Source organism: Triticum urartu, chromosome 3 (assembly GCF_003073215.2).
Source record: "Triticum urartu cultivar G1812 chromosome 3, Tu2.1, whole genome shotgun sequence".
Classification (NCBI taxonomy): Eukaryota; Viridiplantae; Streptophyta; class Magnoliopsida; order Poales; family Poaceae; genus Triticum; species Triticum urartu.
In genome coordinates this window covers 178644515-178663295 of record NC_053024.1, presented here as the reverse complement: position 1 = coordinate 178663295, position 18781 = coordinate 178644515, and positions in this window count along the sequence as shown.

Sequence of the window (18781 nt, the reverse complement as noted above, 5' to 3'; positions counted from 1 at the left end):
TGCTAAAAGACCATGTTACCCTAGTAATGAACTAATAGAGACAAGGTGCAAAGCGTGGCAGGGGAAACTGTTGGAAAAAGTCCCAAAAAGACTCCCTCGGGGTCTTCTTTCTTTAGTCCCAAATGCCCACTTTTAGTCCCTAAAAGTCCCTCCTCTTTGGTTTAGATGGGACGGACATGGAGTTTTTTAGTCCCTACACTAAAATGTCCCTATAAACAAACACCCTCTAATAATGCCGCTGGAAAATTGATGCAATGCCACAGTTAAAAGCAAATTACATGTTTAACGAATTTTATTGTTAATATAATCTCTATGTGAATATTAATCAATTCCACCGTTTGAGAAATGCTACTGTCTTGCTTTCTTTCCCATTTAGATAAGGTAGATGCTTCTTTTTGTTGGCTTCTGTGTCATCCACCGTTATTGACCACTAATTGTTTCCTTTGCACCTCTGTGTAAACAGAGTTATGTGCTTCACCTTGTTGCCATTGTGACCTTTTGTTGCACTGCACAAAACACTTTTGTTGTAAGAGTGTTTTGTGCAGTTCAACCAAAATGTCACACCGACAACGTTGCTTGATTGCTTGATCTTAGTGGAACTGCACAAGAGGAGATCTTACTTCCTATCTGTTAAGGCGAATTTGGTTCAGATCTTCTTCTGGTGAGTTGTTTGAATTCCGCATCATGAGAGGTCAGTACTAGCCTTCTTTCACATGATTCTGCAATGTGCATTCATATGTTGTGCTACTTGTACGATAATGTTGCTTGATTTTAGTGAACTGCACAAATGGAGACAAGACTTCCAATCTGTATGTGCACCGTAATATCCCATTGAGGTAAGATAAGGATATTTCACAACTGCTGGCCTGTATTTTGCCACTTTCATCAGAAAATTAAGTTTAGTACTATACTTGTGCTCCCTAATTGACATGCCAAATCTTACATTGAAGGCGAAGCTTGTTTGTTATTGAACCAAGTGATGAAGGGGAAGAACAAGGGGAAGAAAAACAAAAATCAACTCCCGGTGCTGTAATGAAGCACTGGAACTGCGATGGCACAAGTAATGATATAGTTTTGCATCTTAATTTATTGCTATGGCTGGAACGAGCAATTGTTTTGCCACTGATTTGATGCCACTCTTAATGTAATATGTAATTATCTCTACTTGTGCAAACAGGGATCTTCTTTGAAGATACCATATATTTTAGTGGAACTGCACAAGAAGATGTTGGAAACATTAAACTAATCGAGGAGTATATAGTAAGCATGACCACCACCGTAGATTGCAACAGATGGTTCTGGAGAATTGCTTCATCTGTATGCTCTTCACAATAAGCCTCCTGACAAAGCTTGGTACTCGCCCACTTATTTCATCCATATGATTGAGCTTTGTCATCTCTATTGGTGTTGTGCTACTGTTTAGAATCTGTCATGAAAAAGTGGTATTGTCCTTGAGAAGTGCTTCATCTGTGCTGTTTTAAATATTTCCTTTCCTTTTTTTCGAGCTAACGGTGATGCTAGCATTTAGTAGTCCTCTTGTCTTTGCACAACAGGATCATCTTCCTCTGAAGAAGAATATGGAGTATGTGAAGTGACTAGTTCCGATTATGCCAGGATGAAGAAGCCCTGTCTATCTTATCATCAGAAGGAGCAGTTGAAGGATGGTTACATTACTCCCCACAAGACCAAACTAACTTCAGCTTAGAAGGACTGACAAAATCTCCATTTTTTTGCTGTGATGCGCGAGTACAATGTTGTTCTAGGATTCTTTCTGGTGAGTTCCATTTTTCTAAAAGTGTGCTCTACATGGACCATGTATGTGCGTGTTGAAACTGTCAATTCATAGTACAATTTGCTCTATACTAATCACTTTTTTGTATTTGTGCAAACAGGGGTGCTCAGCTTGATTTCAATGGGAAGTGCACAAAATGTTCATGAATACATCGAATCATTCATTTCCACCACAAGAAAGGAGGTGCCGATAAGTTCAAGGCGTTGCAACATATAAGGGCGAAATCATACAAGCTACGCGCGAATTTTGTTGATTTTGGTGGAACTGCACAAAAAGAACAGCTGGTTTATTTAGCACGAGGTGCCATGTCAATGCCCGAACTGATGGCAAACCCTGCCCATTCCACAATCGTAGGCATTTGATATTTTGGAATGGGACAACCTTGTCAAATTTTGCTCATTGATTTTACCAAGACATGCGTTTGATATTTTCGAATGGGACGCCCTTGCTGTCAGCATCGTCGATCAATTTTTTCTTTATTCTTTAGTTGTGAAGTAAATATTGCCTGTGACATGTGAGTCACTGAGATGCATAATCATCGATTGTTTTGAATGTTCTCTACGAATTGTCAGGCCTGTGTGTTTGATTGCAATGTACAGAAATGCTAAAAACCTGCTCAAACTCTTTGTACTCCTTCTGTTCCTTTTAACTTCACACATTGTGAAAGTGCATACTTTTTTGTATAAGATTGGTCAAAGTAGAGATACTTTGACTGCAGGCAAAACTTGTATGCAGACTAGAAAGGACCGGAGGGAGTACATGTGAAACTGCTGCAAACGAGGTGATCACCCTGGGAATAATGCTAGTACATATTGTTTTGCATGTTCATCCAATGCCAGTGATACAGGAATTCGAACTAATCGAAATAAATTCATTCATACACGGTCGGATTTCATATAAACATGCCAGATTTCATTACATTTCATACATTCTTCAACTAAAAAGGGGTGCGCTGGAGGTATAATTAATTAACCGAAGCTACCCACCTGTGTCCCGCTGAGCCGAACAGAAGCTTCAGTGACTTAACTGCAGGTGCAGTTGCGTAACTGACATGTGGCCTGTTGGGCCCACGTGTCAGTCAGCCAACTGCACCAGCAGTTAAGTAGAAGCAGCGTTATTCTCCAGCAGAACTCCCCGACTCCACGTCGCCGCCAAGAAGCTAACCGGACGTCAATGGTCAACCCGCCTAGCTTGGCTTCAACAGGAGGGTAGCAGCGGTGGCCTTACTTGGACCCAAGCGGCGGCGACCTACCGTGTTCTACTCTTCCTCATTTTCTGTGTGGCGCAGCCTCGTTGGCAGCGGGGCGGGGCCTCGGCGGAGCCGGCGATGTCCTCTGTCTCGTTGCCGGCGGGCGGCGCCTCAGCGGAGCAGTGGAAATCCTCCCCTGCGTTGCCGGCAGGGTGGGGCCTCGGTTGAGCCGGTGATGTCCTCTGCCTTGTTGTTGGCGGGGTGGGGCCTCGGCAGAGCCGGCGGTGTCCTCTCCCTTGTTGTTGGCGCCGCGGGGCCTCGGCGGAGCAGGGCCTCGTCGACGCCAGCGGAGCGGGGACTCATCTGAGCCGGCATTGTCCTCTGCCTCGTCCTCGGTCTCGCCAAACAGCGTCTCACCCGCTTCATCGCCCTCTTTGCTAGCCTCTTTGTAGGCGGCCGCAGCCTCCGCCACCCGCATGCGGTCCTGCCAGCGGTTGAGGCGGCCCTTGCGGGTGGAGCGGTACGAGTCGAGCAGCGCCTCCTGCTCCGCCCGCTCCGCGGCGATCTGCTCCTCCGCCTGCAGGTGCTCCTGGAGGAGATGGTGGTTGTAGGCGGCGTCGGCCTGCACCTCCCGGAACTGCTCCTGACGCATCTGCCTCACACTGTCCATATATTGGGCATGTGCCTCGCCGATGGTCATGGTGCAATGCACCGGTGAGGATGGCGCGGAGGAGGGGGTTGGCACCGGATCGTCGACTACCATGTTCTCCATTGGGACGTCGTCGTCCTCCGGCTGCCTGCCGGCCAGCCGGTCGGCAGCAATGGCTGCCATCTGCTTGTGGTCCGTCATCTGCCCATCCCGAAGAGCGCTGGAGCGCGTGGAAGCCATGGTGGGCAGTAGTGGTGCGGACAGGAGAAAGGGAACGGATGCGGATGACTGCGACTATGGCCGGCGCAGCAGTTTATATAGCAATGGCGGGCGGGCGGAGGGACGGACGTCTGGCGCCGGAGTAGCCGCCTCGGGAACCATGTATCATTAATGTGGGCGATAGATGGACGGAAGACGACACTTGTGTTGTTTGAAGGTGGAGCAATCGCCGGCACCGGGAAGCGGGGCGGGCAGCGCTGACTGTTTCGGGCGGAAAGCGTGCGCGGGCGAGGAGATGACTTTACTTGGAGAGGATGACAATGGGGACCCACCAGGTCCATAGCCTCACGTACGCAAGTGCCTCCTTATTGTATATATATGTATAAAACTATACTCCCTCCATCTAGGTGAATAAGTCATATTAGAAGGTGCATCACGACCTAGGTGCAAGCAGATTGGTGGAAAAGAAGAATATTTCTCTCTTCTAAACACAACATTGAATCACAGCAGTTAAGAGGATCCCTTATTAGCTACCCATGCAGGCCATCGTAATTCATAGCATGCAAAGCGCTTTTATTTCTTGCCTAATAACCGCATGGACGTGCTGCATGCATTGGTCCTTGCCCGAGCAAAAAAAGGGAGGAAAGGGGTTTCCACGGGAGACAATGAGGTAGAGGTGGAAGCGCTCGCTGGAGTTATTTATTTTGCTTCCCCCTGGTTTCCTGACATCACGGTCCCACACCATTGTCAACCTATGTAGTACGAGTCAATAAACGAGAGAATTGCACAAGAAGCGGCCGACAGCTGGGACCAAGCAGCTCGAGCAGTATTTGTGTTTTTGAGGTGTGAGCACTGCAGAGTTTTTCGATGTTTAGCCCAGATATTAATTTTTCTCCTCTTAACAACAACGAAAACATCGCTGCAGGTATTAACTGGGCGGGCTGTGGCCCGTCTAGCCCAGGCCAAATATCCAGCCCAGATATTAATTTTTTTCAAGCTGAGAATGGGTAGCCCAGCTATACTTTTTTTAGGAATACCCAGGCAAGGTCAAGTTGTTATTCTCCGCCCCGCTGGGCTGCAAATCTTTCCTAGGAGGGATGCATTAGGCTTAACAAGAAAATGGGCTTTAAGAAATAATAAATGGGATGTAATTATAAAAACTAGGCAGTAACTATAAAAAATGCACCAAACACGTGATTACTTTATAAAATATTATTTTTGGATATTGAAAATTTTAATTTCATTAATTGTTGCGAGCGCAATGTTTCGTTGGATTTTTACGTAATATAAATTAATATTGAAATTGTATTTAATCTGACAAGAAATTTCGGGATAAAAATATTTTGAATCCCATCAAAATGTGGGAAATTTTATTGAATTCTGTTTTGATCGATTGGTTGAAATAGGCTGTACTTTTGACAAACTGTAAATGGGCTGTAGTAAATTCCATTAGAATTCAAAAATGGGCTACACATTCTTACAAATCTCAAATGGGCTATAAGTTCTCTGCCACACACTTCTGGCCTTACTAAGTTGATGCGTCCCCTAAAAAAACAGAGTTGACGTGTATGCAAGGCTTTGTCAACTTATAGTCAACTCACGGTTCTAGCAGCAGTGGCCGTTGGATGTCCATCCAATGGATGCCGTGCTTCTTCTTCAATCTCGGATATTCTAGCTTCACCCGCCCAAAAAATGATTCCTCCCCCTAACATCTGGGGCGCACCGTTTCGGAAACTGACCTATGGGCCTACTAAGTTGACGTACCAAGGGCTTTGTCAACTTAGTCAATATAAACGATTCTAGCTGCAGTGACTGTACGATGTCCATCCAACGGCCATAGTGCTTCTTCAACCTCTGGTCTTCTTGCTCCAGCCGCCCAAAGCAGTGTCGGTCGTGCCGCCTGCTCCTGCCTCCCGTGGCCGGCTGTGCTGCCGTGGAGGCCTCACCGCCCCCTACTATTCCCACCGCTGGCCAGGCCCTGCGGCGACGGCAGCCTCACACCACAGCCGAATGGGTGAACCCTCATACTCCTCTCTGTGTGGGCATCCACTGCCGCGTCTTCACCGGCTCCGCATCGTCCCCTTCCTAGGCCTCGCCGTTGTCCACCGCCCTGGTGCTCTCGGCGCGGCGTGGTCAACGTGGAAGGAACGACTTCCATCGGACGTGGACTGTACATGGAGAGGCTGACAGCTGGGTCCACGGCGGCAGCAAGGAAGTGCCTCCTTATTACGCGGAAAATAATGATTCCTCCATCTAACAGCAGGGACCCACCAGACGGGCCACCAGTATTTTGTGAAAAAAATCGTTTCCTCCTGACTGCTGGGACCCACCGGACGGGCCATCGTATTTCGCGAAAAAAAACATTCCCCCCGCTGTCAGCTTGGACCCACCGGAAGTGCCTCCTTATTACGCACAAAAAAATGAATACTCCCCCGGCTAGCTGGGATCCACCTTGCTGGGAGGCTGACTTGTGGGCCTACTAAGTTGACGGGGACGAAGGGCTTTGTCAACTTAGTTAATATGAACGATTCTAGCTCCAGTGACCGTACGATGTCCATCCAACGGCCGTAGTGCTTCTTCAACCTCTGGTCTTCTTGCTCCAGCCGCCCAAAGCAGCGCCGGTCGTGCCGCATGCTCCTGCCTCCCGTGGCCGGCTGTGCTGCCGTAGAGGCCTCACCGCCCCCTACTATTCCCACCACTGGCCAGGCCCTGCGGCGACGGCAGCCTCACACCGCAGCCGAACCAGTGAACCCTCGTAGTCCTCTCCACGCGGGCTTCCACTACCGCGTCGTCCCCTTCCTAGGCCTCGTCGTCGTCCACCGCCGTGGTGCTCTCCGTGTGGCGTGGTCAACGTGGTCAAGGAACGACTTCCATTGGAAGAGTACTGTACGTGGAGAGGTTGACAGCTGGGTCCACGACCACAGCCCAGTTTTTTTGTGATTTGCCAAGTAAGTCGCTTTGTCAGGCCTGTTGGGCTGCAAATCTTTCAAGATGAGGAGAGCTTTCATTCGGCTGGCCGAGAAAATGGCCCTTCAGTAATGAGAAGTGGGTTGTACATTTTTAAAACACATCAAACCGGTAATTAGTTTCAAATATCTTTTTTTTCATTTCAAGATTTTAAATTACATTAATTTTTATGCGTGGAGAATTTGTTGGATTTTATATTGATGTACATTTACTTTTAAAATTAGTTTGAATGTGAGTCAAAATTTCGGGATTAAAAACAGCTCAGACCGCACCGAAATATACAAAATTTCGTATAATTTTTTAACCGTTGCCACAATATAGGCTGTAATGCTAACAAAAAGAATATGGGCTCCAAAAAACCCTTAAGAATTAGCAAATGGGTTGTAAATTATTAGAAATAATGGCAGATGGGTTGTATGCTGTTTTCCACAGATTTGAGGCTTTCCTAAAAAAAGTTTGATGCACAAGCACTGACTGTTGGATGTCCATCCAACGGCCGTCATGCTTCTTCAATCTCTGCTCTTCCCGCTCCGCCACTCAAACAAGCGCCGGCGGGACTGCCTACTCCCTCCTCCTCGCGGCCGGCTGCGCTGCCGCGCAGGCCTCACCGCCCAACCGTACTCGCATCGCTGGTCTAGCCATCCCTCTACTCACCCACACTTGCTGTTATTCTCCGACGATGGCAAACGAACCAGTAAACCCTCGTACAATCGTACTCCCCTCCGCGTGGGAAACAACTGCCGAGTCTTCCCTGCCTCCGTGTCGTCCCCTTCCTAGGCCTCGCCGTCATCCACCGCCCTGGTGCTCTCGGCGCGGCGTGGTCAACGTGGTCAAGGAACGACTTCCATCCGACCTGGACTGTACGTGGAGAGGCTGACAGCTGGGTCCATGGCCGCAGCAAGGAAGTGCCTCCTTATTACGAGGAAAATAATGATTCCTCCACCTGACAGCTGGGACCCACTGGACGGGCCACTGTATTTTGCGAAAAAAACGTTTCCCCTGGGACCCACCAGCTACATCTTTGCACGCAAGGAAGTGCGTTTGGGAAAAAAAAACGATTCGCCCCCTGACTGCTGGGACCCACCAGCTACATCTTCGCAGGCAAGGAAGTGCCTGACAGTCGGGACCCACCTGGTCGAAGCATACATAGCGTTGTCATTCTAGTCGCGAACGTGTACGTACATACTGGTCGATGAGGAGGCGCGCACGTGTCGTAGTAGAGGCGCGTACTTGTCGTAGTAGAGGCGCGCACGTAGCATGTACACGTACGTATAGCGGCCAGGGTGCAAGAAATAAAATATGGCCACGTATGTGTACATACGGGCAGGGTCTCGAACGCCTACTCGCGCATACGTACGGCTAGGGCTCGCGTACATGGCTGGGTCAGAACGAAGAAACAGTGTCGTCGTCGTGTTCATGGGGAGGCAACAGAATGCGTCGTGTTCATGGGGAGGCAACGGAATGCATCGTGTTCATGGGGAGGCAACAGAACACGTGGGAGCCAACCGGCTGGGTCGGAATGGAATGCGTGGTCGTGTTCATCGGGAGGGCTTGGACGGAACAGGCGATGGAAATGAGGCCTGGCGTACCGCACAACGGAGGAAACATACCTCCTACGTTCGGAACGGGGTCTTGTTGATCGGGAGGGGTCTGGCGTACCACAAAACTGAGGAAACAGACCTCCTACGGTCGAAATGGAGGTCCTGTTCATCGGGTGGGGTGTGGCGTACCGCAAAACGGATGAAACGGACTTGTGTTGGAGGGATACGGTCGAAACGGGGGTCTTGTTCATCGGGAGGTGTGTGGCGTACCGCAAAACGGGACTCCATGGGATAATGTTCATCTCCACCGTAGACCCCCTCCAGCCTCCATGAGCTACTGTTCATCCACCGTCGACCTCCTCCAGCCTCCACCTGCGACTGTTCATCCACGGGCTCCTGTTCATCCAGCCTCCACCGCGCGCTACTCCACCGGCTACTGTTCAACCAACCCTCTCCACGGGCTCCTGTTCAACCACCCCTCCACGGGCTACTATTCATCCTGCCCTCCACCGTCTACTATTCATCCTGCCCTCCACGGGGTGGTCCTGTTCATCCAGCCCTCCATGGGGTCCTGTTCATCCAGCCCCAACCGGCTCGATCGATCGGGGTCCTGTTCATCCAGAGGCAACACCACGGGGTCCTGTTCATCCACCCCCACTGGGAACTGTTCGTCCAACCCCCCCTCCGCAACGCTCACTATTCATCCAGAGGCAGCATCGATCGGCTTCAGTTAGCAGCAGTAGCGAAGGAATCACTCGATCGGGTTCAGTTAACAACCATCAATCGATCGCTCGGGTTCAGTAACGCGTAGCCTGCAGTGCAATCGCTCGGGTTCAGTTAGAGCCCAACGCCTCGCTCGGGTTCAGTTAGAGCCAACGCCTCGCACACACGCACGTACGTGTACGAGAGAAACGCGCATCGCTCGGTCCCCGACCTCCCACCGTAATCGGGAACTCCCCGAAATTTTCCTCGCCCTCGCTTCTACCATGGTCTTTTCCGTCATGGACGGCCCAAAGAATGTCATGAAGCTGCGTCTCCGGCCCGCCCAGGACGAAAAGCCCATTTTCTGTCATGATTTTTTGTCATAGAAGTAGGAGCCCACCACATCTATGATGATACCGGGTTTTATCACAATTATCGTCATAGAAGTGTCATATGTATGACAAATTTTTTTTTCGTTCGGCCCAAAATGTCACGGATGTGTCTTTTTTTGTAGTGACTATTACTCCACTCATCGACCACTATCCAGCATGCATCTAGAGTATTAAGTTAAAAACAGAGTAACACCTTAAGCAAGATGACATGATGTAGAGGGATAGTTTCATGCAATATGATAAAAAAACCCATCTTGTTATCCTCAATGGCAACGATACATACGTGCCTTGCTGACCCTTCTATGACTGGGAAAGGACACCGCAAGATCGAAGCCAAAGCTAAGCACTTCTCCATGGCAAGAACAACCAATCTAGTAGGCCAAACCAAACTGATAATTCGAAGAGACTTGCAAAGATAACCAATCATACATAAAAGAATTCAGAGAAGATTCAAATATTATTCATAGATAGACTGGATCATAAACCCACAATTCATCGATCTCAACAAACACACCGCAAAAAGAAGATTACATCGAATAGATCTCCACAAGAGAGGGGGAGAACATTGTATTGAGATCCAAAAAGAGAGAAGAAGCCATCTAACTACTAACTATGGACCCATAGGTATAAAATAAACTACTCACACTTCATAGGAGAGGCTTGGATGATGATGTAGAAGCCCTCTGTGATCGATGCCTCCTCCGACGGAGCTCCTGAACAGGCCCGAAGATGGGATCTCGTGGATACAGAAAGTTGCGGCGGTGGAATTAGGTTTTTGGCTCCTGTTCTGATCGTTTGGGGGTACGTGGATATATATATAGGAGGAAGAAGTACATCAGTGGAGCTTCGAGAGGCCCACAAGGCAGGGGGTGCGCCCTAGGGGGGGCGCCCTCCACCCTCTTGACCGCCTCGTGGCTTTCTTGATGGAGGGTCCAAGGCTCCTGGGTCTTATCTGATGAGAAAATCACGTTCCCGAAGGTTTCATTCCGTTTGGACTCTGTTTGATATTCCTTTTCTTCGAAACCCTAAAACAGGCAAAAACAACAATTCTAGGCTGGGCCTCTGGTTAATAGGTTAGTCCCAAAAATAATATAAAAGTGGGAAATAAAGCCCAATATAGTCCAAAACAGTAGATAATATAGCATGGAGCAATCAAAAATTATAGATACGTTGGAGACGTATCAACTCACTAGGCAAATAAGGTCTCACAAAGATTTTCAAGGAATTAACTGAAAGATTTGCAATGAATTGGATGCAGGGAATGCAGAACAAAAACAAAGAAAATAAAGAAATCTAGATGAAGGTTTTTTTATTAAAGAAGGGGAACAAATATGCAAGAACTCAAAAAACACTAGAGAGCTTCATCTAGAATTGGTTGGTGACTAAGTCACATATGTTAGAGTATATTGACTGAGGAGTCAAGTGAGAACACTTGATCGTAGGTCATACTCATCGTTTAAGCTCAAAATGGGGTTACCATTTTTCGTTTAAGCATTTTGATGTATTCACATCTCGTTGAGTTGCTTTGACCCATGACTTGGGTTAAAGCTTCTCTAAGATGGAATAACATACCTTGGGTGGTGGTGTTGAACTTGATCATGTAGTTGAACTTGTGTGGGATGCTCAATGTTGATGTAGCTCATCAATGATTGGGAGCACCACTTGTAGTTTGAGTTCATTTACCTACATGGGTTAGTCTTGCAAGGAAAAGCACTTGTGTATCCAAAATGACAATCATGAAATTTGACACCAAATGAAATTTGACATAAATAAATTGTCAAAGGATATGTTGAAGGATTTCATGCTTCCTTGACTTCAACCACCATATTGTAGAGACTTGGTGATGTAGAGATCGCTCAAGATGGGAGTGATTTGCAATCTCATAGATTTAGATTCACCCAAGTACCTACAAGGGTTACATAGCATGCAAGGATGCAAATATATCCAAGACATATGATAATCATCATAAGAGAAACATCAAGGATTAGTCAAAGGCTCATGCCTTGCATGTATCCAAATGGAGTTTCTACTCCAAGTTAGAAGCATCAATGATGTTCAATTCACCTCTCAAACGGCAAAATACTTTCTCATCAAGTGGTTTGGTGAATATATCCGCCAATTTCTTATCGATATGAACATGTTTAAGATCAATGTCCCCTTTTGCAACATGATCTCGAATGAAATGATGACGAACTTCAATATGCTTAGTTCGAGAATGTTGCACGGGATTGTGAGCAATCTTAATAGCACTTTCATTGTCAAAAAGCAATGGAACATGTTTCACATAGATCCCATAATCTTTGAGAGTTTGGGCCATCCAAAGTAATTGAGCACAACATGAACCGGCGGCAATGTATTCCGCTTCGGCGGTAGATAAGGATACCGAGTTTTGTTTCTTGGGGGACCAAGACACAAGAGATCTACCAAGAAATTGACAAGTACCCGAAGTGGACTTTCTATCAACCTTGTCACCAGCATAGTCCGAATCGGAGTAGCCAACAAGATCAAAAGAAGACCTCTTAGGATACCAAATGCCAAAATTTGGTGTATGAATTAAGTATCTAACTATCCTTTTTCACAGCCTTAAGATGACATTCTTTGGGGGCCGCTTGATATCATGCACACATGCACACACTTAGCATAATATCGGGATGGGAGGCACATAGATATAACAATGAACCAATCATAGAGCGGTAAACCTTTTAGTCAACCGGTTCGCCATCCTTAGTCAAGTCAAGATGTCCACTAGTAGGCATGGGTATATTCATACCTTTGCATTCTTGCATGTTGAACTTCTTGAATAGGTCCTTGGTATACTTGTTTGGGAAACAAAGGTACCCTCCTTAGTTTGCTTGATTTGCAAACCAAGAAAGAACTTGAGTTCACTCATCATAGACATCTCAAACTTCTCTGACATTAGCTTTCCAAACTTTTCACTAAAATGAGGGTTAGTTGAACCAAATATGATATCATCAACATAAATTTGGCACACAACTAATTCACCATTAACCCTTTTAGTAAAAAGAGTAGAATCTATCTTTCCAATCTCAAAGCCTTTTTCAATAAGGAACTTGGTTAAGCATTTATACCACGCTCTAGGAGCTTGTGTAAGACCATAAAGAGCTTTGTGAAGTTTGTAAACATGGTCAGGTTTCTTAGGATTAACAAAGCCGGGAGGTTGTTTAACATAAACTTCCTCCTCAATTTCACCATTTAGAAAAGCACTTTTGATGTCCATTTGGTACAAGGTAATATCATGGTGATTAGCATAGGCAAGTAAGGTGCGGATGAACTCAAGTCTAGCAACGGGGGCATATGTCTCACCGTAGTCCATACCTTCAACTTGACTGTAGCCTTGGGCGACGAGACATGCTTTGTTGCGAACGACTTGCCCATCTTTGTCTTGCTTGTTGCGAAACACCCATTTGGTACCGATGATGTTGTGGACGTCGTCGGGCTTCTCGACCAATGTCTACACTTGGTTCCTCTCAAAGTTGTGTAGCTCTTCATGCATGGCATTTATCCAATACAGATCTTCCAATGCTTCTTCAACCTTCATAGGTTCAATGCTAGAGATTAATGAATAATGTTCACAAAAATTGGCCAAACGAGTTTTAGAGCGAGTAATTCTCCCGGTTTGGATATCATGAAGATTTGTTCAACGGGATGGTCTCTTGAGACTCTTGCTCGAACTCGTGAGAGCTTTTGCTTGGGTCGGGGTGGAAAATCTTCTTCATCATCTTGTTCTTCCTCTTGGCCTTTTTCGTTGTTGACGTTGTTGTTCTCTTGTCTAGGTGGAGAAGGAGGTTGATGAGGTTCATCTTGGTGTACTTCCTCAATTTCTTCATCTTGGTGTGTCCCACTTGTGGGTGCTTCCATGTCAACTCTTGGTTCACCTTGTCGTGAGGTAGAAGCTTCCACTTGGACGGATGAGGTACTCTCCTTCACATCCGTTGGACGAATCTTGCCAATAGACAAGTCTTGGATTGCTTTCTAAGGGTCTTTGTCTCCTACATCAATTGGCAATTGCTCTACTTGCGAGCCATTAGATTCATCAAACTTCACATCTACCGTATCTTCAAATTTTCAGGTGAAATTGTTGTACAGACGGTAAGTGTGAGAGTTTGAGCCATAACCAAGTAGGAAACCCACATGAGATTTAGGAGAAAATTTAGAACGACGATGCTTATCAAGAATGTAGCACTTAGAGCCGAATACCCGAAAGTATCCAACTTGGGGTTTGTTACTGTGAGAAGCTCATATGCCGTCTTACCGAGTAGCTTGTGAATATACAAGTGATTTGTTGCATGACAAGCTGTTTCAACTGCTTCCGCCCAAAAGTGTTTTGGCGTCTTGTACTCATCAAGCATCATTCTTTGCATCTCGATAAGAGTCCGGTTCTTCCTCTCAACAACTCCATTTTGTTGAGGTGTGTACATAACCGAGAACTCATGTGAAATCCCTTCTTCATCAAGAAAGGTATCCACATTTGCATTCTCGATCTGCATTCCGTTGTCGTTGCGAACCTTCTTGATCTTCACTTCGAATTGATTTTGGGCCTTCCTAGCGAAGTTCTTGAAGATCCTTTGGACCTTCGATTTGTCATCAAGAAAGAGCACCCACGTAAATCTTGAAAAATCATGAACTATACCTAAACCAAATGAGTTTCCACCGAGACTTTTGTAGGCATTGGGACCAAAGAGATCCATATGAAGTAGCTCGAGCGGTCTTCTCGTGGTCATGATGTTCTTCACGGGGTGGCTACCTCCATCTTGTTTTCCTGCTTGACAAGCACTGCACAATCTATCCTTGTCAAATATAACATCTTTTACTCCAAGGATATGATCACCTTTAATAAGCTTATCAAGATTTCGCATGCCCACATGACCTAGTCTTCTATGCCACAACCAGCCTTTGGAAGATTTAGCAATTAAACAAGTTCCAGGTTGAGCCTTTTTAGTGAAATTAACAATGTAAGGATCACCTCTACGTATACCAATAAAGACCATATTGTGGTTATCTCTACGACACACTTGGCAATCTACTTCAGTAAATAGGACATTGGAACCAAAGTCAGCAAGTCTAGATATGGAAAGTAAATTATAGCCATGAGATTCAATGAGCATAACATTTTGTATGGAGCTGTCATGTGAGATGGCCACCTTACCAAGGCCAACCACCTTACCCTTTGAGTTGTCACCAAAAGTAACATACTTTCGAGGGTCGTTGTTTTCAGCAAGCTCACGAAACATGTCCTTGTCTCCGGTCATGTGACCGGTACATCCACTATCAAGGACCCATTCCCTTCCTCCATCCATGTAGCCGTGAAGATTAGCCGTAAGACCAGAGTGCCTCATAGACTCATCGAGATCAAAGTCACTATCATCATCCTCATCATAGTATCCATGTTCAACATCGTCTTGTGCTGGATCAATTCCTAGAGAGAGTGATTCATTAGATAAATGACCATCACAATATTCATCTTTATGAATTCTAATAGCTTCGGAGATGATGTTGCTAATGATTCCAACATCTCCTTTGCCACGCATGAGGTTAGTAAGCTCAAATAAACAATCACCAAACTTAGGATCATTGGAACTCATCTTACTCAAAGCAATAGACTTATGAAGAATTTCATCTAAGTTTTGCAAGGAATAGTTTGGAAATCGTTCCTCAAGAAATCTCCATATAGTGTAGGCACAATCAAGAGCAGGCAAGCTAGCAATTAAGTTTCTAGGTAATCCTCTAGTGATTAAATTGACAGTTCTAAGATTACAGATCATGTCAATAGACTCATCAAGGGTAGGATGCAAGGGGTCAACAAGGCGTGCACAAGGAGTAGTAATGTACTTGTTCAAGTGATATTCATTGAAAATCTCAAGCATCTCAATTTTCCACTCATGAAAGAACTCTCCATCAAGTATAGGTACTCTACGTCTAAGACTCCCCAACGTAGACTCATCCATCTTCCTCCAATGGTGATTAAACCAAAGCAATGAATACCAATGCTCTGATACCGATTCAAAGGATCGAGAAGAGGTGTCTAGAGGGGGGCGATTAGACCGCCAACAAAGAAAAGTAGCAGTTTTTAGTTTCTTTAAGTTAAGCAGGAGTTTTAGCACTAGTTTTAAACATTAACAATACATTTCAAGAAAGCATGGCAAGAGTATATGAGCAGCAGAAAGTAAAGCTTGCAAGTTGCAAGAATGTAAAGGGATGGGATTGGAGTGTGCAAACGCAATTGGAGACACGGAGATTTTTGGCGTGGTTCCGATAGGTGGTGCTATCTTACATCCACATTGATGGAGACTTCATCCCACCAAGGGTGACGGTTGCGCGAGTCCACGGAGGGCTCTCTTGGAAATATGCCCTAGAGGCAATAATAAAATGGTTATTATTATATTTCCTTGTTCATGATAATTGTCTATTGTTCATGCTATAATTGTGTTATCCGGAAATCACAATACATGTGTGAATACATAGACCACAAAATGTCCCTAGTGAGCCTCTAGTTGACTAGCTCGTTGATCAATAGATGGTTACGGTTTCCTGACCATGGACATTGGATGTCATTGATAACGGGATCACATCATTAGGAAAATGATGTGATGGACAAGACCCAATCTTAAGCATAGCAGAAGATCGTGTAGTTCGTCTGCTAGAGCTTTTCTAATGTCAAGTATCCTTTCCTTAGACCATGAGATTGTGCAACTCCCGGATACTGTAGGAATACTTTGGGTGTGCCAAACGTCACAACGTAACTGGGTGACTATAAAGGTGCACTACGGGTATCTCCGAAAGTGTCTGTTGGGTTGGCATGAATCGAGACTGGGATTTGTCACTCCGTATGACAGAGAGGTATCTCTGGGCCCACTTGGTAATGCATCATCATACTGAGCTCAGTGTGACTAAATAGTTGGTCACGGGGTCATGCATTACGTCACGAGTAAAGTGACTTGCCGGTAACGAGATTGAACGAGGTATTGGGATACCGACTGTGACGCCCGGATAATTAAGCTACAGTAAACCTCCGTTAATGATGCCGCGTCACCGCGGTCTGTGACGCCCGGATAATTAAGCTACAGTAAACCTCCGTTAATGATGCCGCGTCACCGCGGTTACCGTTGCTAATCTCGCGTTAGTTCGAAACCGATTCAAATTCAAATTCAAAAGAAAAACAAACAACAAAAGTTTTCAAAAATTTAAAACTAAAATGTTCGGGTTGTTTCAAATAAATCGTAAGCAATTATGGTGGAGAAACCAAGCTTTTTTTAATGCTTAAATGAACTATAAGGATTTAAACAATAGCAAAAACAATTAATTAAATGCTTTTTACAATTAATAAATTACTAAACTATTTTATTTTGTCACCAAACATTTTGTGGCATTGGGGTATTTTGTAAACACTAATTTAGGTACTACTTGTATATTTTATAAAGCAAAATATATAGAAAATAAAATAGAAAACTAATAAACAGAAAACAAATAAATACGAAAAAATAAAAAAGAAACAGAACCTCCCCCTGGGCCATTCGGCCCAGCTAGCCAGGCCGGCCATAGGCCCAACTGGGCCAAGGCCCACCACCGCTCACTTAACCCCCCCCCCCTGAAACCCTAGCCCCCGCACCCCGCCCCCCCATCGCCCTCCCTCCTCGATCTAGATCGGGATCGCCCCGATCCCGCACCCCCCCCCCGCGACCTCGCCGACGCCGATGCGACGCGCCACCCTGCCGCACCTCGCCGTCGCCCGGATGCCCGCTGCCGCCGCCAAACCTCCCGCACCTCTCCCTCGCGGGATCGATCCCCACCGCTGGACCTCGCGGCCACCCCGCCGGACCTCCCTCGCCGGATCGCTCCGCCTCGACCACCCCCCCCACCGGTCTGCCTCCACGCCGACGACGTCCCTGGCATCCTCCCCGAGCCCCATTGCCCCCCCCCTACATCCCCCCTGTGAGCTGCGCCCCTCCCCTCTCTCCCGTCACCGGATCTGGCCGCGCCTCGCGCGCGCGCGCCCCCGCCACCACGCCGACCGCGGCTCCCCGACCCGCGCGCTCGCGCGCCCAGCGCCCCGCTGCCATCCCGGGGCCGCGACCTCCTTCCCCGCGCCGTGCCTGGGCCGCGTGCCCCACCATCCTGCTCGCCCGCTCGCCTACGCGCACCCACCCCGTCGCGCCGCGCCTCCCCCTGTAGCCTCGCCTCCCACCTCAGCTTCGCCGCGCCAGGCCGCGCCGGCGCCGTCCCTTGGCCGCTGCCGCTGCTCCAGTCGAAGCGGCGCCCCTGCCAAGCCCGCTCCTCCCTCCGTCCGCCCCTGTTCCGTGCGCCGTCGCAATCCCCGTCCTCCGCCCGGTTGGCGCCCGGCGAGCCCCGCCGTGGTCACCAACCCCCCCTGCTCCGGCGATCTGCCGGCTCCGCCCGCCCCTGTGGTGCGCCCGAAAGAGCGGGTGCTGGGCACCGTTGCGCCCGCGCCCGTTCGGGCGACAACCGCGCGGCCATGCGCCCGAAAACCGCAAGGCCCCCTGGGGCCAATGGCATGCAGGCCCCACGCCCCAAAAAAAAAGAAGAAGAAGAATTAAAAAAATATAATATATAATAATAAAAATAATTAATTAATTAATTAATTAAGGAATTAATTAAGTTAATTAATTATAATTAGATTAACCTAATCACTAATTAACCTAATTAACTGTTAGTTAATTAAAACAGAGTATGACGAACGGGACCCACCTGTCAGGTTGACCAAGTCAACTACTGACGTCATGCTGACGTCATGATGACGTCAGCAGACACTATTCTGGATAATGTTGATTAAATTAAATAAATAAATCCTAAAAATGATTTAAATCTTTTAAAATTAATATAAAATAAACCGTAGCTCGGATGGAAAAACTTTGTACATGAAAGTTGCTCAGAACGACGAGACGAATTCGGATACGCAGCCCGTTCGTCCGCCACGCATCCCTAACCTATCGAACTCGCAACTTTCCCCCTCCGGTTCACCGGTCCGAAAACGCAAAACACCAGGGATACTTTCCCGGATGTTCCCCCTTCACCGTATCTCCCTCATACCGCATAGGCACCCCTAGCACGCTACTTGTCTTGTCATGCATCGTTATGCATCTGTTTGCAATATTATATTGTTTCTTCCCCCTCTTCTTCCTAGACACCGAGACCGACGCCGCTGCTACCCAGTACGACTACGGAGTTGACGACCCTTCTTGCCAGAGCAACCAGGCAAGCCCCCCCTTTGATCACCAGATATCGCCTACTCTCCTCTATGCTTGCATTAGAGTAGTGTAGCATGTTACTGCTTTCCGTTAATCCTATACCTGA